General features: G+C 43.3%; 1 protein-coding gene across 50 annotated transcripts in view; it reads left to right on the plus strand.

Annotated features, from left to right (window-relative positions):
- Positions 1-27207, plus strand: part of SORBS1 (sorbin and SH3 domain containing 1) — a 223782-nt gene that overhangs the window by 42756 nt on the left and 153819 nt on the right. For 48 of the 50 annotated variants that reach the window (XM_076009908.1, XM_076009916.1, XM_076009912.1 and 45 more), the window contains exon 2: positions 22418-22506. The exons of 1 other annotated variant lie outside the window; for it this stretch is intronic. The gene's annotated coding sequence lies outside the window, so the exon portion shown is untranslated. Of the gene's footprint in view, positions 1-21778; positions 22507-27207 lie in introns of those variants that run through there. One more of the 50 variants, XM_076009909.1, reaches the window with a different exon arrangement.

The following is a 27207-nucleotide window of genomic DNA, read 5'->3' on the forward strand; positions in this document are numbered from 1 at the left end:
TTTCTTCTCTCAGCCCCGTGTGGCTATATCTGAGATCCTGGCTTCCCTCTGCTCTTCCCTCGGCCCATAGAGAGAAAGAGGTTTCTAGGGGCTGAGGTGGCTGATGAGGGAAGGGGCATTTTTCAGATTGCATTTTAAAATGGATCAGGAATAACACTGGTTGTGAAAACATTATCAAAAATCTGCAAAATCAACACTCCTTCTTCCTGGTAAACATGACAGGCTTGGCAGCTGCCCCTCCCGCACACGTGTTTGGCCACTGCTGTTCAGGACATTGTGCCTCCCTAGGCGGCTTACGGGTGCTGACTGAAGCCAAGGTTGGCATTCCAGCTCTGTGCTGGGTGGAACAGGCATTTCAGGGCTGTCAAACGCTGTACCAGCTCAACTGTAGCGTATACCCACCCACCCTTACGTGGACCGTTTGATACAGGCCCACGTCCTTGGTCAGGTTTCGCTGAGTCAAGACCCAGTGCAGGCAGGAGAACTGACTCTCTTGTTTAGGCAGAGGTGATTTGTGGGTGATCTCTTTCCGGCACCCCATAACCTCTGTTATACAAGAGAATTTGTTTATTTCGGAGAATCAGCCCACACGCAGGTTTGAAGCGAGTCCAAAAGGAACATTTGCCGCTGTACAAAACCTCGTCTCATCTTGCTGCTTTTTGATGAGAACTGGTCACCTCCCTCCGCCCTCCCCACCAGTTGCCTTCATCATTTGTAGAAAACTTACTGTTCAGAAATATACCGGTTTGTTTCTCAGAACTAAAGCTATGTGCCTGAGCTTCTTGAGGAAATGCTTAGAGAAAGCTGAACTGCCTCTTTTATGTTCTCATTCTGCCTTTTATTTCATGTATCTTCAAAAGGAGATAGCTTGGAAATTGTTGCCAAGAAGAATGCAGCAGTGAGCTCCAGTGTAAGTTGCTGGCATGTGAGGCACATCCGCGGAATCGAATTCTGTGTTTGACATGGACTCAGCGACATGCCGCAGATATAGCACCATGTTTGCTGGTTTCGGTGGGTGTCTAACCAGAGGTCCCATTAGGAGCCTGTGGCTGAAATGGGACATAGATGCTGGACGATAAAGCTACAGGTAGATGCTCTGCTGGCTGAATTATCAGATTATACGGGAGGCCTCTTATGGCAGACCAGCCCTGGCCTGTCCTGGTCAGTGTTTTTTATCAGACACTTTGGAGCTCTGGTCTCTGAGCCGGGAGAGACAGACAGCTTACACTTCAAAGAGTCTTCGGGACCTAAAAAGCTCTTGTAAAGCCAGGCGTGGTGGCTCACGCCTGTAATCCTAGCACTTTGGGAGGCTGAGGCGGGCGGATTGCTCAAGGTCAGGAGTTCGAAACCAGCCTGAGCGAGACCCCGTCTCTACCAAAAATAGAAATACATTAATTGACCAACTAAAAATATATATACAAAAAATTAGCCGGGCATGGTGGCGCATGCCTGTAGTCCCAGCTACTCGGGAGGCTGAGGCAGGAGGATCGCTGAGTCCCGGAGATTGAGGTTGCTGTGAGCCAGACTGACGCCACGGCACTCACTCTAGCCTGGGCAACAAAGTGAGACTCTGTCTCAAAAAAAAAAAAAAAAAAAAAAAAAAAAGCTCTTGTAAAATGTGTCTAGCATCTAGGTTACAAAAAAATCCTATATGTGTTGGATGGACCAGGTGACCTGATTTTAAAAGACACTCTTGTGAAAAAAAAAAGACTCAGGCATTTTGGATGACCAGAAAAAGAAGCAGGCCCTTCTCAGAGGGCTGGAGGTATAGGTGATTCTTTAGCTGGATGTTCTGATAGTTTTGGCTTTTCCTCCTGGGCTTATTGACTCCCCTGCATGGGGTGATGCTGGGCTTTGCCCCAGGAGCAGAGTAAATTGGTTCTGACACTAGCCCTCCCTCTTCCTTGGTGTCTCCTCTAAAAAAACCACTCCCTCCCCACTGTAAGGCCTCTTCCATGTCTACACTGGCTGCTCCTGGCAGAAGTCAGGGCTCTTCTTATTTCTGAGGGTTTGCTACTCAGGCCCAAGGGCTGCAGCAGCTTCCTTTGATGTTTAAAAACAACAGCAACAAAACCAAGCACCAAACAAGGCAGCAACATGGGCTTTAGAATATGGATAAATGGAATCCTTTCTACTTGAGTTTTCAACTTAAGAAACGGCCAATTCTATTCTGCAAATGTAAAGTAATAAGCATAGGATCTTAGTTCCACATTGCATCTGTTAAGGGTGTCAGGGAAAAGGTGTGAGAGAGGGAAATGAAACAGGAAACTGAGGTGGAGAGGAAAACCAGTGACAGGTATGGTGAGAGAGAAGGAGAACACACAGAGGGGCTTCACAGGAAGGCACAAGCCCGTGTGAGAGGGCTTGTGAGCAGAGAGTTAATTAGAAAACAGCACAGTTTGAGGTGGAACCAGTTTCCCAGAAGGTCCTCCCTCCCATAGCTGCAATTTATGTCTAGGAATTCTGAAAAATCACACCTTCACTTTCCAAAAAATTTTTTTGTTTTTGTTTTGAAAAATGCACCATGCAGGCAAAATAGGACAACCTGACATGCCTGTCCTTGTAGAATGAAAACTTGATATTGACTGATGGTACTATAATTTATTCAATACTCTTCAAAATAGATTACGTCTTTTCCCCTCAAAACAAAAACCTTATTGTTATTGGATGAGTCCAAAGAGTTAAGGAAAATTGTCTGTATTAAATGACTATAGATACACACATACATAGAAAAGAAAATACCTCTAGGTCAGCTAGTGATTATCTGTCTGGGTGGTGATTTTATGAATATTTTCCTCTGTTTTTTTGGAGGGGGAGTTATTTTCTAATTGTTTTTAAAACAATGAACAATATTACTTTAATTGGGAAAAGAGTTATTACAATATAATACTCTGGTTGAAAAATATAGAGAAATTTTTAAATTTTGATATTATCTTTTAGCTAAAGTATTTTATAGCTTAAGTTTGGAAATATATTCAAAGTATCATAGCCCCTCCCCCCTTTTTCTTGTTTTAAAAATTTGTAGTTTTTTTCAAAGTTACACATGCATATAGTTTCAAGAATCAAATTCTTCTGTAGAACCACAATCTTCCCCTCACCTCTAGCCCCCTGCCTCTCCCGTGGCAGCCACTTTAAAATCTTAGCTGGTTCTTTTGGTATTTACTTCCACATTTTTAAATAACTTGCATGTTTTGCTACTTTCTGGACATTATCTGTTGACTTCTCACCATGTAGGATGAGGACTTGGCTGTCTTCCCCTCTCTGTGCACCACCCCCATTTGTTTTGGGAGGAAGAAAAATCCTGTCTTCTCTGAAAGCTATGGGTGTCGTGCCTTATCTGAGAGGGACAGGTTTCCTCATGCCGAGTAACACACACATCCTTTGGCCTTTTGTGGTGTTGCCAAGAAGACTTTTAAAGTCAGATTCAAAACTCTAAGTTATAGGTTTGAATTGGGCCATATGGGTTTGAATTGGGCTACCTGCTCCATAAAACAGACAAAACCAAGGACCTCTCAGAATCTGGATTCAATTTAAGGCATCTTCTAGAGTTTGGTTGTCGGACCAAATTACAAATATGAACTTATTATCCTTTGCTTTTATCATAAAAGTAGAGTGTAGAGAAAATATACCACCCTAGTTAATTGTTTGCTGGTTAACTTGGGAGGTCCTAGAAGGCACCTTCATTGAGTTCTCAAGTTGCAGGAAACTCTCAAGACGATGGCTTCTGTTTATATTATTTCTCACTGGTGATGTCCAGAGTTTGTGGGGCAGTGGTGGACATGCCTGTGTCCTGGGGACCCAGCTGGATTTGTGCAAAGTCTTAAAAGTGCCACCTTTTCCAGAAGGGCTGCTACAGTCCAATCTGTTGGTATGGTATGTGGACTGTTAATCAGAGTGTTGACAGTTTCATTTTGTTCCCTGGGCCTTCCCCCAACCCCTTTTGAATTCTTTGTCCACTTCCAGAAGCCATTCCTCTGGGCTTATCCTGTTTCCTCCAGGCTCGTGATTGACTCCCTCCTCCTGCCCTTTGCCTCTGTTTATGGCCCTTCTGGGTTCTGGAGAAGACTTCACTAGGACTTACATCAGTGATCTTTATGATCTTTCTCATTAATGAGAAATGAGAGAAGGCAACGGGCAGTGCCCTCGTGGCTTCCATTGTAAGAAACTTGAAGACTCTGAATCTTAAAGTCTCAAGAGCACTTGGAAGCCACATAGTTTTTACAACTCTCCTTGTATACCTCTGCCAATGAGGCACTCACTCTCTCAGGGAGCCACTCTTTCCAATGTTGGGTGGCCTTTCTTGTTAGAAGGTTCTTTCCTGCTGCACAAACATTCTTGACTGGAACTTTCATCCACTTTAGTAGGCAACAAGAGCATCCTTGAAAGTGCAGTTTGTCCAACTAGTAAACAAATTACTCTTCTGGTGCTGTAAAATGAAGGAATAGATGCACTTTGGAAAAGGTAACAGGTACTATACAAATGCAAGAAACGTTATTGATTGACTTTTAGGGCTTAGATGAGTCTTGACTTGAACTTTAAGCACTGTGTATCCCATTAGCCCGATTTGAAGTTTCAGCATCGTTTACTCCACTGGTCTGATTGGAACTTATAGCACTGTCTCCCTGTAGTGAGAACACTATGGTAACATTTTTTAGGAAACAGTTTCCTGGAGCTTTAGTCAATGTTGAAAAATACTATATTCAGCCTTTATACCACAAAAGTGTCAAATGTGTACAAGAACAGTTGTTCCTTGAGTTAGAGCACCTAGGGAAAAAAGTAGTCTGGGCCACCAGCTGTTTTGGCTTGATGCCCTTTAATTTCTATTATGTCCCACTTTATTTTTCACATATCTCCCAGTATGTGATTGTGTGTATGTGTGTTTAGTTTTAAAATTCTTTTTGAGAGGAAAGATGTTAAGTAAGAGCCATATTATGGTAACTTTAAAAAAGGAATCCTGAAATTAAAGATTAAATTACTTATACATTTTAGTAATTGAGATCCTCCAGGAGGAGGAGGTCATATTTCATGCAAAGAAGGATCAGGCTCTTTTTGATGAAGGGATAGCATAGTTGTTAAGAGCAAGCTTTTAGGGTGATGGCAGCTTTGTGATCCCAGGGCCTGCCTATCCCTCACTTCTAAGTACCTGCATCCTTCCCCAAGTCCTCATCCGCCTGTGTCTAGATGTGGTTGGGTAGAGGATTCGTTTTCTAAATACCAGGAACAAGTATCTTCTAAGTGTATATTTGAGTCTTGATAAAAATGAGTCACCCATGTCAACAGAAATCAAGCAGGTGGCGGGAGTGGGGGTGGAGGGAGGAGGAGATGGGTAAATTCATACCCTGACGGCTACAGTGCACACTGTCTGGGTGATGGACACACTTATAACTTTGACTCAAACTGTACAAAAGTAATTCATGTAACCAAAACATTTGTACTCTGTTAATATGCTAAAATTAAAAAAAATGAGTCTACCATGTAGCTATTATAAGTTCTCCTACCTGCCTTAGAATTTGCTTGCCCTAAAATACTTTGACTATCTTTGGAAAAATCACTTGGATACAGTTTGTTGAAATTGGTCAGCAAATGGTTCTTTCCGTAGCTCTGGCGTAACTGGCATTAGAAATGGTTTTATGATGCAACTGTAAAAGGAGTTGGTAAAAATTCATGTTTTCTAAGCACTGAGTGTGTTGCCAGAGAGGTTCAGTTTTGTTTTTCTTTTTCATTATGATTGATTTATTTGAGTCTGATAGAGTGGTATCAGTGACATGAGGAATAATTACAGTATCTTTTGAAATTCTATCCTGGAATCCCACCAGGAACCAACCCAGATTCATGCCAAAAAACACATCATAGGTTTTGGGTTTTTTAAAATGCTTGTTTGAAATGCTAGACTTTTTGATACTTAAAGAGCATTGTTTTAGTGGGTGGAGTTCTCTTTTGATCCTCTAAGTTTAAACTTCTTAGTTCAGGGGGAGCCATAGTGACCACCCTATACTGTGAGAGGTTAAGAGGCCTCTGAGAGGCAAGACTTGTATACATGTATGTGTGCGTATGTGCACGCGCACATTTGCACTTCCTTCATCGTGCCTACCAGTTCTAAACCTGAACTCTTTCTGCTTTTACTGAGTCTTAAGAAATGCTTGTCATCTTAGGAGATTTTGTATGCTATTAAGTCTTTACATAAAATTAGTTTGCCTTAAAGCAAGAAAATGATTGGCAGCAGTAAATCAACAGATTAACATTGGTGGGTGGATTATTGTGTTTCCTTTGAGATTTCCCTCCCCCCTAGCTTGTGATGATAAACATGTATTACTTTTTTAAATTAAAAAAATTAAATTATTATGTGTACATAATAGTTGCATATCTTCATATGGTACATGTGATATTTTGATACAGGCATACACTGTGAATTAATCAAATCAGGGTAATTAGAGTATCCATCACCTCAGGCATTTATTTCTTTGTGTTAGGAACATTCCAATTCTACTCTTTTAGTTAAAGTATATGATAACTTACTGTTGATTATAGTCACTTTGTGCTATCAAATATTGTTATCATTAATGTTGTAATATACTTACCTGTATGTTTATACCCATTAACCATCCCATATTATCCTCCCTCCCCACTATCCTTCTCAGCATCTGGTAACCATAATTATTTTCTCTGTCTCCATGAGATCAATTGTTTTAATTTAGCTCCCTCATATGTGTGAGAATATGTGAGATTTGTCTTTCTGTGCTTGGCTTATTTCACTTACCATAATGTTCTCCAGTTCCATCTACATTGTTGCAAATGACAGAATTTAATTCTTTTTTGTGGCTATATAATATTTAATTGTATATATGTACCATGATTTCTTTATCCATTCATTCGTTGATGGACACTTAGGTTGATTCCAAATCTTGGCTATTGTGAATAGTGCTGCAGTAAACTTGGGAGTGTAGGTATCTTTTCAATATACTGATTTCCCTTCCTTTGGATATACATCCAGCAGTGGGATTGCTTAGTCATATGGTAGTTCTATTTTTAGTTTTTTGAGAAACAAGAATTACTTTCATATTATAGAAAATTATTTTGTCTAGAAGTGTGGTTGCTTTCAAATTCATTCATTGACAGTGGGATAACAAGGAGAATGCAGAAGGGATAACAGATTGGAGTTTAGGGATGTTGGGAGCTAGGGCTACCATGGGAACTGTTGTCCCCAATCTTTTCGCCATCAAAGATGTCCTTTTATTCTTATAATTATTTATTTTTCTTCTAAATATTTCGTGCTTTGAAATATTTCATCTAACCCAACAGTGTTTATTAAGTAATAAATATATTCCCCATTGTTTATTAATTAAAGATAGACTTACGTGCCTATTAGAGTCACCTGGGTTACTTTATGGAGTTGCTATTGTTTCAGCTGAGAGTAAAGACATGTGATGTTTCGGGTTGGCCCTTGTGTTAGACACTCATCTTCATCCTCCACCTTCATTTCTACCTGAGTGGAACTTTCTGAGGACCCAAGGTTGAGGTTCTGCAGTTAGAGCCCTTCTGTGTTGTAGACTCAGGACCCTAATTCCCTCGGATGCTGATATTTCTCACCACAAACTGCCTTGATTTTCTTATTAATGGAACATCTAAACAACCTAAAACCAGTAAAACAGTAGTCTTTGTGACTGTGCTAACCTTTGTCTGCCTCATTCTTCATCACTATCATCATCCTTCATCACTATCATCATCCTTCATTACTGTCATCATCCTTCATCACTGTCATCATCCTTCATCACTGTCGTCATCCTTCATCACTGTCGTCATCCTTCATCACCGTCGTCATCCTTCATCATGGTCATAGTGGTTGGCACTAATCAGCTGAGCACTTACGGTGTGCCAGATACTGTGTTAAATGTCTCCACAGACTAGCTCATTTGATCTTTATATCTCCTCTGTGAAGCAAAGACGGTTCATTAGCCCACCATTTATTAGTGGGGAAACCAAGGCTGAGAGAGGTTGAATAATTTGTCCAAGGTCATGAGGTCAGAAAGCAGCACAGCCAGAATTTAAATTGCTTCCCACCTCTTACCTGTTTTCTCTGACTCTTTTCTTTCTTAATTGGCGCTTTCCAGACCAGGACCTGAGCTTTGGATCATATTCACATCCCAACCCATCGCCCTCCTGTCTGTCTGGAGTTAGCCCACTCTGTCTGCCCAGTTCCTCAGAAGGAGGTGCTGGCAAGGGGACCAGACGCCTGGAATGGAGGGGTGGGGCCACGGTGCCAGAAGCTCCTCCTCCTGCTCTGCCAGGCCAGGCGCAGGCGGTCCTGCGTTTATTCCCGAGTGTGTAGAAACTGGAGCTAGGATTTCTCTCTCTCTTTTCTAATTCCCCACTTTTAGATTGGGACCATAAGGGGTCCAAGAGGCATTTCCCAGCCATGGAAATGATTTATTGCCTCTAGTGAAGCTCAAGTTCTTTTTTTTTTTTCTGCCCTCTAGGAGAAGAGGGCATAGAAAGCCTCAGATCCCTTTCTTCTGGAGAGGTAAGGAAGCTGGAGGAGGTACTTCTCTTCCCAGATAACCTCAGTTTCATTCCAAGGACAGAGTGTAGAACAGGGATTCTTAATTTTTATGGGATCATAGACCCCTTTGAGAATCTGATGAAAGCTTTGGACACTTTCTCCAGAAAAGTTACAGTGATAATGATTAATGTTTGTATTGTAGACACTGTACTAAGCACTTACATCTATTACCTCTTTTAACCCTCATCATTAACCCTATAAAGTATAGGTACTATTGTTATTTCTATTCTACAGATGAGAAAACTGAGGCATTGAGATGTTAAAAGATTGCCCATTGATATCCATGTCCATATACATGGAGTCTTTGCATATAATTTCAGTTGGACCCCAGGTTAAGGTCTTCTTCTCTAGAGTATGAGCCACCATCTGCATTGCTCAAAGACAGGAATTTGTACATGGAACAGGATAGCATGTGGGTAGCAACCCCACGGCTGGTGACCAACCTGCTTGTCAAGGAGGAAGAAGGAAAAGCTGCTCCTAACTCCCCTTGCAGATGCCTCCCCCGTCCTCTTGGACCAGTTAGGTGAGTCTGCGTGGGGGTTCTATGTGTTCATGCTTTGTCATGATCCCACGCAGTTATCTAATTGGCCTTTAATGTTAAGTGGGGAGTCAGACAATCTGGGTTTCTCTCTTGGTTTTGCTACTGCTAAGCTGTGTGTCTCAGGAAGTCATTCACACCATGTGAGCCTGTCTGCTCACCTGCAAAACCAGGGATAATGAACTCTGGCCTTCATTAGGTTGGGGAGGGTTTCACCACAGTGAGAGGAAGTCACTGCCCTTAATTTGTCATCAGTCTGGCCCATAAGTGAACAGCCTGTTTGAAGTACAGCATGCACATCTTTCTGTTACTAAGATTAATGGGCCCAGAAACTCACCAGTGACTGCTGACCACACTTGACAACTGTTTTCTTAGAGCTACAGTGATCAATAATTAAGGTTTTGGAATAGTTTGTACTCCTCCTTCTGTCTGCCCTTCTCCCTACCTGTTTGTGTATCACACCCATGGCAGATATCCTTAAAATCATAGAGCTGTGGAATGTCAGTGCCCAGAAGTAGTTTGGATCACCTTTGGCCAGCTCTTTCATTTTGCATAAAAGGAAATAGGCTCAGAGAGGTGCAGGGACTTGCCCAAGGCCACACAGTTAATCCACAGCAGAGCCACAGTTAGGTGAGTATTCCTCCTGTGCCACCTGGCTGTCCTTTATCTTTCCTCTTAGCTCTCTTCACCGCCAGACACAACTCTTAATCAGTTTTTATCTGAGGTCGTTCTCATCCCCTTTATTTGCTTCCTTAAAAGTATAGGCTGGGTCATTTTCATCATAGTTTCTGTTTTCTTCTTCACTGCCTCCCAAACTGCTCGTTTGGTGTATGGTGAATGAAGGAATGAACCGTTTGCCTAAACAGAACCATCTCAGAAGTTCCTCATGGTGCCAGGTCCACAGTTCCTCACATTCAGATTCTCATTAGCTTCTCTAAGCACCAAGATGAGTCTATGCTATAGACAGAGACCTGGAAGTGCCCCTCTTCATGTACTACTTTATCCCATATAGCCAGGCGATGTGTTATGGGAAGCTTTTGGAAGCCAAGATAGTATGGTTTATTAATGGCTGTGCTGGGATTCTCTCTCTCTCCAGGAGGGGTTTAACTTGGATGTAAAGGGCATCTCTTCTGAAGCTGAGCCCAGCTGATCTGAGTGGTGACATTTAGCACTAGTAGGCATTAGCTTATGTTACTCAGTACCCCTTGGCATGTGCCACTGTGAGTGTTCATGGACTTTCTCCTCTTCTCTCTGCTAAAGAGAATTCTGTTGGCTATTACTCATCTTTCCCAGGAACTCTACCTTCTAAGGAGAATTTTCTCTTGGTTAGCTCAGGTCCTGGGCCTTTTTCATATAGAGTCAGGGAAATGAGTAGAAGCTGAATTGTAGAACCAGGAGGTGTGGATGGTCAGTGTGTGTGTGTGTGTGTGTGTGTGTGTGTGTGTGTGTAAAGAAGGCCTGAATTTGTATCTGAAAAGGCACAATACTTGTGGGAGAGAAGGAGGAGTGGAGGCTCAAGGAAAAGAGGAGGGTGAGAAAAGTGGTTATCAGCTGGGGAGAGTGGGGAGATGAAATGTAGAGGAGAGTTTTTAGAGGAGCAGCTGCTGTCTGTGCAGGGGTACCAAGTGATAGAGGAGGAAGGATTTTAAAGATACTTTCTTATGAATTAAAAATTTGATTCCCCTCTTCTTATTCAACAAGAGATCTAATAATACTTTAATTCTTGTTAATATTTGGGTTGGAGTTCTTCCTTGTATGGCTAGCAAGGGGCGAGATGGGCTACTTGGAGACTCAGACTGAGCCGTGTTCAGGTTACACGGGCGTGTTCTATCTGGGCGCGGAGGCTGGAAGGTGGGTGATTTGGCAGAAACGCCCTGTTGGGGAGCAGGGCTGAAGTGCTGGAGTCAGCATGTATTTTGTGTTACTACATTCTGCACAAACCCCAGATCATTTTCCTGTGTTAAAAATAAACAAATATGTCAGAGTTCTCAGATTCAGTGCTTATTTACTTCATACCCTATTTTCAAAAATAATTTGAGGCAGTTTGGATTTAGTGGGAAAATGTGGCAGTTCATTCAGATTGTATTTTTTCCATAAATAGAAAAGAAATTGACTTTAAGAAGGCAGAAAGGATTGAGTTTCTAGGCTACATTTTACTGACAGAAATACTACTGGGGAAGGCTATTTTAATTTTTGTTCTCTAAGAAATTGCTCTTTTGTACTGGTTTGAGATGGAGGTGGTTTAGCACAGAGAGGATTTTTAAACCAAGGGAAGGAGCAGTGGCTGCTTGGCTCAGATAAAGAGAGTGCTTTCTTCTGTCAGAATGCCTCCTGGGGTCGAATTGATCTGCCTACACTGCCTGTCTGACATCTGCGTTCACGAGATGACTTCTTTGAGTAAAGGGCCCAGAATAAGCAGGCTGCTGGGACTTGAAGGTCTGTGCATGGAATGCCTTTCTGTTGGCCCCTAGAAGAGCAGAGCAGCGCTTCTACAGAAGGGTGACATTTGGAAGAGCGACATCCAGTACATTCAGGCTGTAGTTGGTACAATTGAGTTACCAGGCAAGGGCAGAAAAAGGACTTGCTCTGGGCCTTCTCATGTGTTGCTGTCGGGAGTACTAAGTGGCACAGTCTTATTTGTTTCTTTTCTTTTTTTTGAGACAGAGTCTCACTTTGTTGCCCAGGCTAGAGTGAGTGCCGTGGTGTCAGCCTAGCTCACAGCAACCTCAAACTACTGGGCTCAAGCAATCCTTCTGCCTCAGCCTCCCAAGTAGCTGGGACTATAGACGTGCACCACCATGCCCGGCTAATTTTTTTAATTCTTGTTAATATTTGGGTTGGCATATATATATTAGTTGGCCAATTAATTTCTTACTATTTATAGTAGAGACAGGGTCTCGCTCTTGCTCAGGCTGGTTTTGAACTCCTGACCTTGAGCAATCCTCCCACCTTGCCCTCCCAGAGTGCTAGGATTACAGGCGTGAGCCACCGCGCCCAGCCTGTTTATTTTCTTTTTAGAGGCGAAGTCTCGCTATGTTGTCCAGGCTGGGATGCAGTGGCTAGTCACAGGTATGATCTTAGCACATTATACTGGGCTTGAGCAGTCCTCTCACCTCAGCCTCCCCAGGAGCTGGGACTGTAGGCATGTGCCACCGCACTTATCTCCAAGCATAATCTTTTTAGCCCAGTGGCCAAACTGTCGGGTGCCTTAAAGTTGTCCATATATTTTGATCACCCTCAAGTGTCAGCTGCCCTCTGATGTTGAAAACACTGCCCGGGGCAGACTGTGATTTCCTACCTAGGTTTAAAAGATCTCAGGAAAGCAGCCCTCTGCTGGGAAAGGTCTATGGCCAGTTCCTGGTGTCTCCATAGGGTACCGCTGCCTGTGTTCAGGCTGGCCTGTCTGACTGTGGGCTCAGGAAGTCCCAAGGCAGTCCTGCCAGTGCTGGTCACAATTTCTCAGCTGTGTTAGTGTTTTCAGAGTGACTTCTCGCCCAAGGAGATCGGAATGTTCCGAGATGCTTGTGAGAAATGCATAAGACTGGCCCCACGCCAGGTGGATAGTATGAGAATCTCTGGGGAGGGGGTGGTGTTCAGGCTCCCCAGGTGATTCCTTTGTATCCTGTAGATGGAAAACTGCTGCGGTACCTGCCGGCACTATGCAGAACTGGATGTGGTGGTTAGTAAATTTGATGCCTGGTGATCCTGGGCCCAGATTTTATGTCGTTGAGGAAGCTGGGGAAGGAAGAAGGGCAGGCAGTGTGCAGGTGTTGTGCATCTGCTGTGAGAGTATGCATGGTAGGTGTTTGCAGCTCTGTTCATTTGCTCTCACCAGCAGCCTGGTGTGCTGGGTGTTATCATGCCCGCGTACAGGGGAGGAAAGAGAACATCAGAGAGCTTGCAGACTTGCTTAGGATCACACATTTGGTAGATGGAGACCAGCGTGGCCAACCTCCTTGCCTTTTCCATTGTGACAGTAATCCCCACACTAGAATGATGAATGTCTCCTTGAGCCGGCTGTGCAAGAGAAATATATGAGCCACATAAGTAATTTAAGATTTTGTAATAGCCACATTAAAAACGTACAAAGAAACAGATGAAATTAATTTCAACGTGTTTCCTTTAACCCGGTATATCCAAAATATTATCATTTCAATATATCATATAAAGATCAATGAGATATTTTATTCTTTTTTTTTTTTATTCTGAGACTTCAGAATGCCATGTGTACTTCATCCTTACAGCACATCTCAAGTCATGCTAGCCATCTTTCAGGGGCTTAAATGGCCACCTGTGCCTGGAGGCCACCACACAAGACAACTGCAGAGGTGCATCCTGCCCACTGTCCGGGTATCAAAAGGTCACAGTTTTCCAGATCACTGATGCTGGGCAGTCTGTATGCATGTTGCCTGAGGAGGAGGATATTAAAATTCCTCAATCAGTCTGGAGCCCCAGGTGATCCTTCTGTGTAGCCTGGTTGGAATCGCCTTAGCTGCACTAAAAGCATCTACTGGACAATGGGGTTCTCTGTGACTGTGCCCTGCTCTCCTTTTCAGGGACTGTTGCATTCCAAGCATGCTCTTGGAGGGGGGGGGAGGGTGATAGCAAAGGTGGGGAGTGCATACCCTAAGGGTGTTTCTCCTACCCTACTAAATAGAACCACTGTTTCCATGGAGAAAAGAAACCCAGCCTATTTTTCTGGATGTGATTGTGCATAAGGGGTGGAATCTTTCCTTTTGGTGGCTAAAAGCAGGACCCTGTGTTCTCAGGAAGGTGAGACGAAAGAACCAAAATATTTAGGGGAGAATGAGATACTATGTCCTTAAGCTGTATTCTTTTATAGTGGTTTGGCTCTACAATTTATTTGCTGACTTAGAGTAAGAAATTTGGTCCTCAAGAGTTATAATCCAGGGTTCCAAACCGCAAGTACTCAGAGGTCAGGCAGGTAGCATGGGATGAAGGGTGAGAGATTGCAAATCAAACTCTTAGGAATGTTCTTCCCTCTAACAAAAATGTTGCGGTGTCCCTTTTTTATGGAAACACTAGACTCTTGGTCTTTCATTTTCTGCTGTTGACAGAGAAATATTTCTCTAAGAGAAAAACCAGTGCATGCAACCAGGGTAAATGGCAGCTGACACTCGGCCTGGGTGTTAGGGAGATGAAGCTGAGAGCTGCGTAGCCTAAAGGGCAGTAGCTACTACCCAGTTCCATCCAGTTGTTATACTCAAGGCCCAGTTTTACCAAATCTTGTTATTTGTAAGGAGAAGCCACACTTTAAAATTGTAAACTCTTTGGCTTTATAATTTTTTTTAAATTTAAAAATAATTATAGACTCAAGAAATTGCAAAAAAAAAAAAAAAAAGATACTGAAGGGTCCAGTATGCCCTTCACCTTGCTTCCCCCGGGGCTAGCATTTGGCATAGCTATAGTACAGCATCAAAACCAGGAAATTGACTTTGCTGCAATCAACGGTCCTTATTCAGATTCCACTGGTTTTTCGTGCACTCATTTCTGTGTGAGTGTGCATGTAGTTCTGTGCAATTTTATCAGGTGATTTGTATAATCACCACAATCAAGATAACCTTTGGCTTTAAAAGCATTTTGTGTAAGTATACTGAAATCTCTGTGTAGGTCTAAAGAACGTGCCATAGGCTTGGTACACCGAGCCTCTGGTTTTCAACCTCTGTTTTAGTCTAACAGACTAGCACCTACTCTTGTACTTTCTCTCATTCAGATAAAATTCACATAACACAAAATTTACTGTTTTAACCCATTTTCAAGTGGACAATTCAGTGTTTTTTTTTTTAGTATAGTCACAGAACTGTGCAACCATCACCACTAATTCCAGAACATTTTCATCACCCCAGAAAGAAGGCCCATACCCATTAGCCTTCACTCTCATTCCCCTCCTCCCCCAGCAACCACTAATCTACTTTCTGTCTCTGTGGATTTGTCTATTCTGAACACTTCATGTAAATGGGATCATATAGTATGTGACTTTTTGTGTCTGACTGGCCTTTTCATGTTACAGAGGAAGAGACCTAGGGCCAGAAAAGGAACATGACATGCCCATGATTATACTGCTAGAGAGCTCGAGTCTGGACTTGAATCCTGAACCAGTACTCTTTTTACTGTACCTTTCTGCCTCTCACCATTCAGGTCTTCATTTGATGATGATGATGATGATGATAAAACTACCACCCCAGGTTGTGCATGGTGGCTCACACCTCTAATCCCAGCACTTTGGAAGGCCAGGGCAGCAAGACCCCATCTCTGGGGAAAAAAATAAAATTTAGCTGGTTGTGGTGGTGTGTGCCTGTAGTTCCAGCTACTGGGGAGGCTGAGGCAGGAGGATCCCTTGAGCCCAGGAGTTTGAGGTTACAATGAGCTATGATTGTGCCAGTGTACTCTAGCCTGGGGGCACAGAGTGAGACCCTGTCTCCTGGGGGACAAAAACCCCACCCCACCTGTTTCTTTTCAGTTGGATTTAGTAAACATGCTTAACAAGAGAATATTTTGTTACTTGTGCCAAGTGCTAGGATTCTTCAAGGACTCACTGTGAAAGTGGGAATTGTAAAGGAGAAAACAAACTGGTTCAGTTCAGTGTATATTCGTTGAGTGCCCCTATGTGCCAGGCTCAAGACCAACAGGGATGAGTTAGAGCCCTGACCATCAGGGGACAGTCAGTTGGGGGAAACACAGATGAGAAATAACTTCAGGATATTGAAGGTAAATATCATGATTGTAGGGCAGAGGGCAAGGAGGGTGGGGAGGCTTGAGTGCTGAAAGGGAGCTCGTAAAAAATGAGGCAGCAGAAAGATGTTTGGAGCAGGAGAGGCCTAAATAAAGGCTTAGACTTTAGGAATGGTGGGTCCATAGAGCTGAGCTATGAGCTCATTGGCTATGATGGAGGGTGAAGTAGGGTATTGGAGATACGGCTCAAAGGGTGGGTTTGTATCAGATCTCTGAGGGTCTTGAGGTCATAGGTCTGCATCCCCTGTGGATGTCTGAATTTTTTTTTTTTTTTTTTTTGAGACAGAGTCTCACTTTGTTGTCCAGGCTAGAGTGAGTGCCGTGGCGTCAGCCTAGCTCACAGCAACCTCAAACTCCTGGGCTTGAGTGATCCTTCTGCCTCAGCCTCCCGAGTAGCTGGGACTACAGGCATGCGCCACCATGCCCGGCTAATTTTTTTATATATATATCAGTTGGCCAATTAATTTCTTTCTATTTATAGTAGAGACGGGGTCTTGCTCTTGCTCAGGCTGGTTTTGAACTCCTGACCTTGAGCAATCCGCCCGCCTCGGCCTCCCAAGAGCTAGGATTACAGGCGCGAGCCACAGCGCCCGGCCTAAATTTTTAAAGGTGAGGATGGCTGAATGGAAGCAGAGTAGGAGAAGCCAAATATGGGAATTGAATCTCCAGGATAACGATCCAGTCTGAATGGGTGGGGTGGGGTAGGGTGGATGATATACAGTGATGGAACCAGTATCTAAGTAGCAAGAGGGTTGAGAAGAATCATGGTAAGGGAAACTGAGAGGCTCATCCCAGAGACCATGATGAAGTCATGCCATGGGGCATCTTTGGAGGGCTGTCAGTCCTGTTCTCACTGGCCTGCTTCCTCCTCCTCATTAACACCCATACTCTCAGCATCATTTTACCAAGCACCTGCTACATGCCAGGAATTGTTGAAGTGCTGGGGTTAAAGCAGTGAACAGTTGGGCAAACTTCCTGTTGCTAGAAGGGAATATGAATACGTAAGATAATTACAGATTGTGATAGGTTCCACTAGGAAAGTGGCTTTTGCTGGGGGGATGTAAGGTTAGGTGGTCGGGGCTGGCCTCAGTCAAGAGATGATATTTAATCTGAGCTCTCAAAAGGTGAGAATGCCCCTACCATGGCAAGACACCAGTTTTGTAGGCAGAGAGAACTGCATGTGCAAAGACCATGGGGGAAGTAGTAGTCTGCAGGGGGTGCTCTGAGCCTTGTCAATGTCTCTTTAGGGGGCCACAAATCAGAACAGGTATCTGTGGAGACCTGGCTCTACACTGTCTTAGGACAGGGAGAACCATCAGCTTTGGGAGGAAGAATGCATATGCTAGTGGAGGAAAAAATATGAAGTCACTGTGAATCATTCAAAGTAGGCGTGCTTTTTTTTTTTTTTTTAAAGGGGGAGCTAAACTCATTTTGCTATTTTTCAACTAATTTTGTTGTACTTTATGAGCTTTGTGTCATTCAGAGAACTTGGAAACATTCATTCTCCCTCCTACTGGATCTGTGGAGTAGGTGGGAGAGCTTTAAAAAACTCCCAAGACCCACTTTCGTCTGCCAGTGGGTGCGGGAGGAGGACAGCGGGGCATGGGGACAGAGTCAAGGGCACTTGGGAAGTGGGCACCGCCTCAGCATTGAGCACCTTGGTAGTTTCAGCCAGGTCCGGAGAATGTTGGATTTGTTCTGGGAAACAGGGAAGTCCTTTTCAAGGTCAAAAAAGGGATTCATTTGGCATATTAGAATGTTATCTTAAATAAAATAATGAAAGCAATGATTTGAAAAAACACTGCATGAGAAGGAAATAGATAATTATTCTGATTTGTTTTCTCAGGTTGGTCAGCCTCAAGGCCAGTTAGGGATTTTCACCCCTGGACCGTCTGAGTTTGTTGATGGAGGAGTCGGAATTTGTGGAGGGAGAAAGAAAGAGTCTGCCATTAGCTCAGGAAGCACCTTGGGCCTTGGATTCAGGACAAGGAGAAAGGCCAAGAAGTCTGAGCTGGGTGGATTGAAATTTGGGGTGTATTTTAAAGGGACCTGGAGGGCTCCACGGCAGTAATTAGCCAGTGAAACAAAAGACCCCTTATAACTTAAAAACAGCAAAAAGGCAAAACAAAAAAGATGATATGGATCCTTGCCCATGTATAAGTTAGGAACAACAATGTAAAAATACAAGTGACACATGCCAGGAAGGAGAGATCCATGGTGCTATGAGCACGTGGAATAGGAGAGGCCCCGTTGGCCCAGAGTGGTGGATGGTCTGGATTGATGTTTGGTAGGAAAGAGGGTGGCAGAGGTGACTTTACAACAGCCAGTACTGGTCTTTGTTCAGGGTGGGGTAGAGAAAAGGCTATATAGATGAGGAAGGTGATGGTTCAGGGTCTTTGGCAGGGCCCAGAACAACTCTTATAATGTCATTTGGAGGGTTGGGTCAGAGAAACATTTTGCTTTAGGCCAGTATGTAACAGTACTGCAGGAAAAAAACGAATGGCTCTCTGAAAAACATAAGGGGGCAGATGATTATCTTGAGCTTTTCCTAGGCTTCTTCTCCTACCCTGCTGTTGTAAATTTGCATTATGGCTCATGGGGAGCACCCTTAGGTTGATGGGGATGCCTGAGTGTCTCCTTGTTCTGTTGAAGGGTAGTGTGGATTGCTGCTGGCTTTGCAATCAGGAAGGCTGACCTTGGCCAGCTGTGGGTTTCTCTGGTGCTGGCTCTCTGAAGGTCACCTGGTAGCACCTGGTGATGTTGGAGAAAAGCTCTGTCCAGGTTGTTCCATTCAGGGAGCCAGCTTACTCCCATCTCTTATCTTTGCGGTAAACAGCATTTACTTTGCCATTCTTGGCTTGAGATTGCTCAGGCTGTTATATGACCACAAAGTGGAAATCTGGAAAGAGAAGTGCTCAGCCGACTTGGCAAGTTTCCGGGTTTTGCATTGATCTGCAGTGCCCTGCCCTTTGGTGGGCATGAAGTACCTGATCAGAGTGCTCTGTGCCTTGGAGCTGTTCCTCGAAGGCCACCTTGATGACTGGATGCTCCCAGATCCTTTGTGAAGCTACACAGGTGTATGAAGGCTCAGATCCACTGCTGAGACGGAGATAAACCATCCCTAATAGTGTATCGGGAGGCAGACATTGGGTCATGGTATGTAAGGGACTGGGGCAAAGAGGAAGGCCCCCTTCACTTACCCAGTTGCTATTCTGGCTGCTGGCTTTTTTTCTTTTTTTTTTGAGACAGAGTCTCGCTTGTTGACCAGGCTAGAGTGAGTGCCGTGGAGTCAGCCTAGCTCACAGCAACCTCAAACTCCTGGGCTCAAGCAATCCTGCTGCCTCAGCCTCCCGAGTAGCTGGGATTACAGGCATGCGCCACCATGCCCGGCTAATTTTTTTATATATATATTAGTTGGCCAATTAATTTCTTTCTATTTATAGTAGAGACGGGGTCTTGCTCTTGCTCAGGCTGGTTTCGAACTCCTGACCTCGAGCAATCCGCCCGCCTCAGCCTCCCAGAGTGCTAGGATTACAGGCGTGAGCCACGCGCCTGGCTCTGGCTGCTGGCATTTTTAAAAAATTTATTTAAAATACAAAGAAGTTAGGTGATGGGAGTCATAATGCAATGCAGAGTGGGCAAACATACAAGAATGTGCAGTGTCCCTAAAATCTGGATCCTTGGATTCTTCCTGGGGGATACTGAATTAATGACCTCGAAGAGATTGTTCTGGAACTTCTGAGGCCTCTGGGTGAAATATACCCTTTTCCTGCTGGGCATTAGAATCACCTGTAGGGGATTTTGAACAATGCCTGGGCCTCCAAATCAATGACTCTGATTTAGTGGCTCTGGGACCTAGGGAATTTATGTTTTGTTTTGTTCTCTAGGTGATTCTAATTTCCGGCCAGATTTGGGAACCTGCCCACCAGTTACAGATCCAGGGATGCCCTTCCCACTCTTCTGGTGAATTCTGCCTCCCTGTTTCCTCATACAGGCCTTGAACCCTGACCCCTGACCATGGCCACAGCCATGTGTTTGGCCTCTGCTCCTCTGTGTGCCCCTTTCCAGCTTGTTTTCTCAGAGTGCTTTCCCCTGACTTTGCCTCAGCCTGGATCAGGGCTGGAGGTTCATCTCTCTTTTATCTGTTAAGGAAAGGAGCACTCTGCATGGGGATTTAGAGGGGTAAATACTCTGGGACATTTTTCACAAAACTCCTACTTGAGGCTTGAATGCACAGTGGATTCTAAGCTGTGGAAGTCCAGGCTCTGGGGTGGAGATAGGAAGGTTTCATGAGTGGCACGAGAAAACATCTTCATTTACTGTCTTCTCAGAGACATCATGAAAGGCTCAGTGTTTTTACCGCCACGTTTCTTGGGCCCCACAGATTCTGAGACATCGTTGGTTGTCCTGAGGGAGTCATAGGTAGGGATGGCTGGGGAACAGGGCCAAATTGGTGGCATTCTTGATGTGGGCACTTGTTGAGATAAACTTTCGAGAGTGCATATGTGGGGCTATGCATCGAGTCTCAGCAGACGCTGGGTCATGTGGCATAAGGCAGGGGTTTTTAAGACCTAGAAGTAATATGGGATCTGGAGTAGACCAAATTGGAGGGGCTTTCTCACCTCATTGCTTTTGCTTATATTGTTCCACTTTCCTTCCATACCCACCCCCTTCAATCTACCACCCCTGAGTCTGGTCTGCTGCCATCCAGGCTTTAGGATTTCCTCAGGCCTCTGTCCATGCTAAGGAGTGTCTCTCTGCCTCCGCTGCATTAGGTGTCCCTGCTCAGTGCTCCATGTCACACATGCATACCCAGATCATTTTGCTTACCCATTGTGTTAGGATTCATTTTGAGTGTCTGGATCTGTCTTTTATTCAGATAGAACAACTTAAGGGTCTTGTTCACTTTTGTATTTCTATCACCTTGCACACTGCTTGGCATATAATAGGATTCGGTAAATATTTGTTGAGTGAATGAATCAATAAATTCTTTGTAGGGGTGATATAAATAACTTCCACCAAGATCTTATTGTTGAACATTGCTCATTCATTACAGTACTAGTACCTGGTACGTAAACTTATTTACAGTCTTATATTCAAGATGCTTATTAAGGGAGATTTTTCTAGCATGAAGATGCAAATTAAGGGAGATTTTCGTAGCATAAAGAGTGTTCCAGACAGTTTGGGACGTTAACTGAGCATTTTTGAAGTATTAGATGCATGGCATTTGTGAGATTTTTGTTGTTGTTGTTTGTACTTAAAGTAGTGATATTTTTGAAAAATGTCACCTTAGGAAACAAACCCTTAGAGTACTTGTTATAATTTGCTCTTATATTCTTTGGTGACAAATAAAGGTATGGCAAGCATTTCAGTATAATAGAAAGTGGGTGGGATCCTTCAACTGTATTTCCTTGACTTTAATACTTTTCTTAAAGCTAAGTATTACTTTTGATTTAATTTTTATTAATTTTGTGTGTATTTGTTTTTGTATTTTATTTTTATTTTTTTAAAGACAGGGTCTCACTCTGGTCACTTAGGCTAGAGTGCAGTGGCCTGATCATAGTTCACTGCAACCTCAAACTCCTGGGCTGAAGTGATCCTTCTGCCTCAGGTCCTGAGTAGCTGGGATTATAGGCATGTGCCACTGTGCCCAGCTATGTTTATTTTTTTTGCTTCCCAGTATAAGACTACTATGTAGTAGAGCCTAGTGGAAGAGTTCTGAATTGGCAGTCAAGAGACCTAGGTTCTAGAATGAGCTCTGCCTCTAACTGGGAATAGGCAAGTCAGTGTCCTGCCTATACTCATACAAAATGGGAGTGTTATACTTGTTCAGGAGTTGCAAATGTCTACAGGAGTGAGGCTACCAACTTGAGTTACTATATGTGTGCTATCTTTTTTTTTTTTTTTTTTTTGGAACTTGGCCCCTTTTGTTTTCCCACTTTCATTAGAATCATAAGAAGAAGATATTTTTGTACCACAAGAAAATAATAATGCAAGAGAAATTATAAATGACAATTGTAGCTCTTCTCTGTGTTGAGGAGACAGGGAATGGTAGGGCCTATGGCATATTGGAGCAGACAAGCTTGCCTATGAAAGGTAACTGCTACTTAGCATCAGCTGATCATTGTCAGACATAAATGTGGGCCATGGGGACATATCTGATTTTTTTTTTTTTAAAGAGAATCCAGAAGTCTGGGTTTTCGTGTGACAGCTCTGATTTTTAAGTTTGGCTCACATTTTCTAAGCATATCTACAGATGAAATATAATACCTCTACAGGCTAGATGTAACCCATTGTGCTTTCACAGTTTGTGACCCCTGTTAAAGATGATCTCTAAAGCTCCTTTCTACCCCAGCTCCTATAATTCTAATGGAGACCATTTCAGCTGATGAATTGAAGATTGTTTTATTTGGGAAGTCAGAGTGAGGAAGGGAGTTGGGCTAAAAGAAGATTGGAGCCTTGAGCCAAAATGGGGTGCCCAGCAATTGGTGTTTGGATGGATCCCCCTGGGGAAAGGCCATAGACTGCCTGTGATTCACACCAGGTATTTTGTACATTTGTCATTGCAGGAGTTGACATCTGTTGGAAGAGTTTGTGAAACCCTCTCTCTGCCCAGAATTCCAGGACCAATGCATCTTCCCACCACCTTAAGCCAGTGGTGAATATATGTGTTTTTGTTTTCTCCTTCAGCCACAGTGAAGGGAAATACTTTCAGTTGACTAGAGAGTGTGATTTGCTGAGAACCTTCTGTCCTTTCTATTACAGAAGAAAGGATGCTGGGCTTGGGCCTAGGTATGCTTGGTTTCTGGTACCTACTTGGTTCTGCCACTTTTACTGTGGGATCTTAGGTGAGGTGTTTGACCTCTTGGGACCCCAAATGAGAAATGTATCCTGCCCTATTTACATCCCAAGGTTGCTTGCTTTGAAGACTATAATGATAATGTGTGCAAGAATGCTTCTAAGGGAACAAAGCACTGGGCAAATATAAGGTAATACTATTAGGCTCTGAGATGTAAAGCAAGGCAAATCTTCCCCCACACCGTTTACATTTTATTAACTTTATAGCATACCTTTTCAAGCTAGAGTTCCAGCTCTAGGAAGAAATAGCTGCCAAACCTAGCCCACTTCAACTGACCACTTGTAGGGGGCTTCCTGCCTTTGCTTTTGTAATGTTCATAGACACCTTCACCTGCTAATCCCATAAGAGAAGGTATTAGAGCAGGACACTTCTGAGCTAACAAATACATTGAAATGTGAACATATGTGGAAATGTGGGTTTTAAATACTTATTTTCTGAGACTTTCAGACTAATTCTTCAAGGGATTTGCATTTTTTCCCCTTTCTACCATTATAGCTGCCATTTTCTTGAAAGGTGAATTAACTGCCTTTCACAATTACCTTCATTTTTATTTGAGATCAGATAATTTCACAGTTCACAAATGTGCTTCCTTTTTTGAAAAAAAACTTAATCACTCATCACAGCAGGTAAATGTCTTGCCTCTATGACAGTTGAAAGAGGCAAAAATATGTCCTTAATAACAGTGTGTTCCACTGCTGAGATGAGAGTGCTTCAAGGTGTGATGCTAGTTGATGTTGAAGGTCTTGGGCCAGAGAAGTAGAATGGCCCATGCATCTTGATTCCAGTTATTCTTTGTAGAAAAAAGCTGCCCTGTTTAACACTGACAACCTGACCAGCTCCTACTGTGTGGATCAGGTGCTTGTGTGACCCAGTGGCATGGCCACTGGGGAGCATGCAGCGTGCTGGGTGTTAGAGCAGGAAGGAAGAGCAGTCCGTCAGGACAGCAGGCCCAGCTTAGGGAACAAGGTGAGCCATGGCTGGCTGGCTGTCCAGACTGCTCTGTCCAAGGAGACACCATGGTAGGCAGGAAGAGCTCTGTCATGGAAGTCCTCAGGGAAGCAGGTGGCCTCAGGGAGCAGGACATTTATTCATTCAGCAAATGTGTATTTTTATTCTGTGTTAAGGCACTGCTCTGGGCACTGGGGATTCAATGGTCACAAGACAGACTGTGGGTCTGTGCCTCCCTGGAGCTAAGATTTGAGTGGGGATGATGAATAAGAACACAAGCCCTGGCCGGGCGCGGTGGCTCACGCCTGTAATCCTAGCTCTCTGGGAGGCCGAGACGGGCGGATTGCTCAAGGTCAGGAGTTCGAAACCAGCCTGAGCAAGAGCGAGACCCCGTCTCTACTATAAATAGAAAGAAATTAATTGGCCAACTAATATATATAGAAAAAATTAGCCGGGCATGGTGGTGCATGCCTGTAGACCCAGCTACTCGGGAGGCTGAGGCAGGAGGATCACTTGAGCCCAGGAGTTTGAGGTTGCTGTGAGCGAGGCTGACGCCACGGCACTCACTCTAGCCTGGGCAACAAAGCAAGACTCTGTCTCAAAAAAAAAAAAAAAAAAAAAGAACACAAGCCCTGTGCGGGCAGGGACTTCGCTTGTCATGTTCACTGCTGTATCCCCAGCTCTTAGAAGAGCACCTCATATCTGATGGGGATTCACTAAGTATTAATATTTTATGAATGAAGCAAACAAACAGCTAAATAGATACTATAATTTCAGGTAGTAATAAGTGCTATGAAAAAAAAACAGGCAGGGTGAGGGGCTGGAGGGGCTCTTTGTGAAAGAATGGCCTGAAAAGGCGTGGAGGGGAGGAGGGAGGGAAGGAGGAGTGGAAGGAATGAGGGAGGGATGAACAGGAGGGAAGAAGAGTGAGGGAGAGATTGAGACCCAAATGGAGCAAAGGAATCTGGGGAGGAGTGTTTAGGCAGAGGGAACAGTAAGTGAGAAGACAATTCTTTGATGTAGGATGAGCTTGTCATGATAGGGGGACAGGAAGGCAGCCAGTTTGGCTGGACTTGGGCTGGGGGTGGTTGTAGGGAGGCAGAGTGATATGAAATGAGATCAGAGTGGTAGGTGGGAGCCAGATCTTGTAGGCAATGATAAGGAATTTGAATTTTACTCTGAGAATGACTGGATTCCAGTGGAGTTTGAGTAGAATAGTCGATATAATCTTCTTTGTGGTTTACAATTATTCCTCTGAATACTGAGTTGGGAATAAACTTTAGGGGCAAGAGTAGAATCCGTATTACCTGTAGGAGGCCCTTCCAGTAGTCCAGGCAAGAGATAAGGGTATAGTGTGGATGAAGGTAGTGATCATAGAATGATATGAAGTGGTCAGGCTCAGGATACATTTTGAATGTAGAGCCTGCTGGATTGGATGTGGAATGTGAGCAAAAAGGAGAGTTAAGGATGAGTTTGTTGTGTTTGGTTAGGTGATTGACATTGGCATTCACTGAGATGAGGATCAAAGAGGGCCCCTGATGGATGTGCCATATTAAGTTTGAGATTCTCATAGAGAGAGAGAGTTGGCTGGGATTGGAAATGGTACCTAAATGGCATATAGATGATATTTAAAGCTATGAGACTGAATGAGATTGTTGAGTGAAAGAAAGGAGGAAATGTGTAGGATTTTGACTGAGAAGAGAGGGAAGACAAAGGGTGGATTTTTCACATAAAGTCCCTGTTAAGAAGTAAATGAAGACACGTAATGAATATGGTTTCCATTCTATGCAAATATGAATTATACAGATGAGATAATGTGATAAAAAAGTAGTGATAAAGCTCTACCTTATGTAAAAAAGTTTGAAATACTCTCCCAAATCAAGAAAATTAGTTTTTGGATTACATAATGATAAATCTGGTCAACTGAGTGAATTATAAATGGTGCTTATGCAGTTGGCACATGGGTGTGCTTTTGGCTGGCAAGCAGAAAGATCCAGCATCCTTTGCCAATAAAGCCTGCAAACTACATTGTTCCGTAAATGCACTGGAACTTCTATCTGCCATTTTGATGACTAAGCTTAATTTATGGTTAATACATTTCAGATACTTTTTTCAACCTATAATCATATCATCCTAAAGTTTATTAATTGAAAATTCACTAAGTGAAAAACATGCCTGAGAATCAGTAATTTTGCAATGAAAAGTTAGATGTGATAAAATTCTATGAAGAAGACCAAACAGGCACCATGAGTCTCAGGGCTACAATTTAGAAAATGTTTAGGATATCTTCAAAACATCAAAGATAAATGCTATAAGATGAAAAGCAGCAAAAATATACTGTGATGCTTATGTAATAGTAGATGTACGCATTACGCCCATACTCCTTGACTGCCATTGACTGATGAGAGCAAACCAGTTCTGAATCATACATGTCATCTTCTCTTTGTGGGCTTCTGGCATAAAAGGCACCTGCTCCATATTGGCTTTGTCCATTTCCCAGACAAATTGCCCTATTTTAAATTAATTTTAAATTGCCAAATTGCCTCCTTCCAAATTCTCACTGGGAACCTTAGCTTTCCCATTTAAGGCTTCCTGGTGAGTTTCTTTAGTCTTGCCATCTGCAGCCACCATAGACACTTTTGCCCCCTTCCCACCTCCCCAGCTCTAAAGCCTTCCTGCCTCCTCCTCTGCCTGTGTCTGTGAGCCTCTCAGTTTAGAACTGCCCACTTTTGAATATCCTCAAGATTTCCTTCTTTGAAAACATTTTCACCCTCTTCCTCTCCACCTTGTCTTCTCAGGTCTTTTTTGGAAATGATGGGAAATCATTCCCATCAAAGGAATGGGAAACTTACGCAGCTGCTGAGGGCCGCGTGATGAACGGCATTCTAGAATGGGATGCGTCAAATCCGCTGGGCGGTGGGGGGCCCTAATTTGCTTTTACATGTATTCAGGACTCCCCAGTTTCAGTGAAAATATTCTGAGTGGGACTCCTGGCATCTGATCTCTGGAAAACAAATCTTGATTGTTCTGTCTGTAACAAATGGTTTATGGCAAAGCGCAGGTTTCGGTGGAATGGTATTCATGACGATTGGCATCAACCTTGGTTTTCATTTGTCTTTTTTTCTCATGGAGTGGAGCCTAAATAAAATTAAAATAATGAAACTTACTGGCAGTCATGGGGGGAGGAGTTCTCCTCCCTGAAGTGATTTAAGGATTAAAAAAAGAATGGGCCCTACCTATGTCCCTGGAGACTCAGAGTGGTGGGGTATTTAAACAATGGTGGTGTCCTCCTTAAGTTAAAAAAATAAGACTGGGCTTACAGAACAGTCTTCAGTGCGTGTACACTTTTAGATCATCTCAGGAGAGGCCAGGAGGTGGGAAGGAGACTCACTTTTCACTATATACCCTTTTGTACTTTAAAAATTTTTTGTATTATGTTTATGTATTATGTTTAAAAAGAATAATAGCATCTCTTTTATTAATAATCTAGAAAAATTTAAAGTTCCCTCATAATTCAGCTTTCACTATTATAACTTGGTTTTATAACTGTTC

Source organism: Microcebus murinus, chromosome 14 (assembly GCF_040939455.1).
Source record: "Microcebus murinus isolate Inina chromosome 14, M.murinus_Inina_mat1.0, whole genome shotgun sequence".
Classification (NCBI taxonomy): Eukaryota; Metazoa; Chordata; class Mammalia; order Primates; family Cheirogaleidae; genus Microcebus; species Microcebus murinus.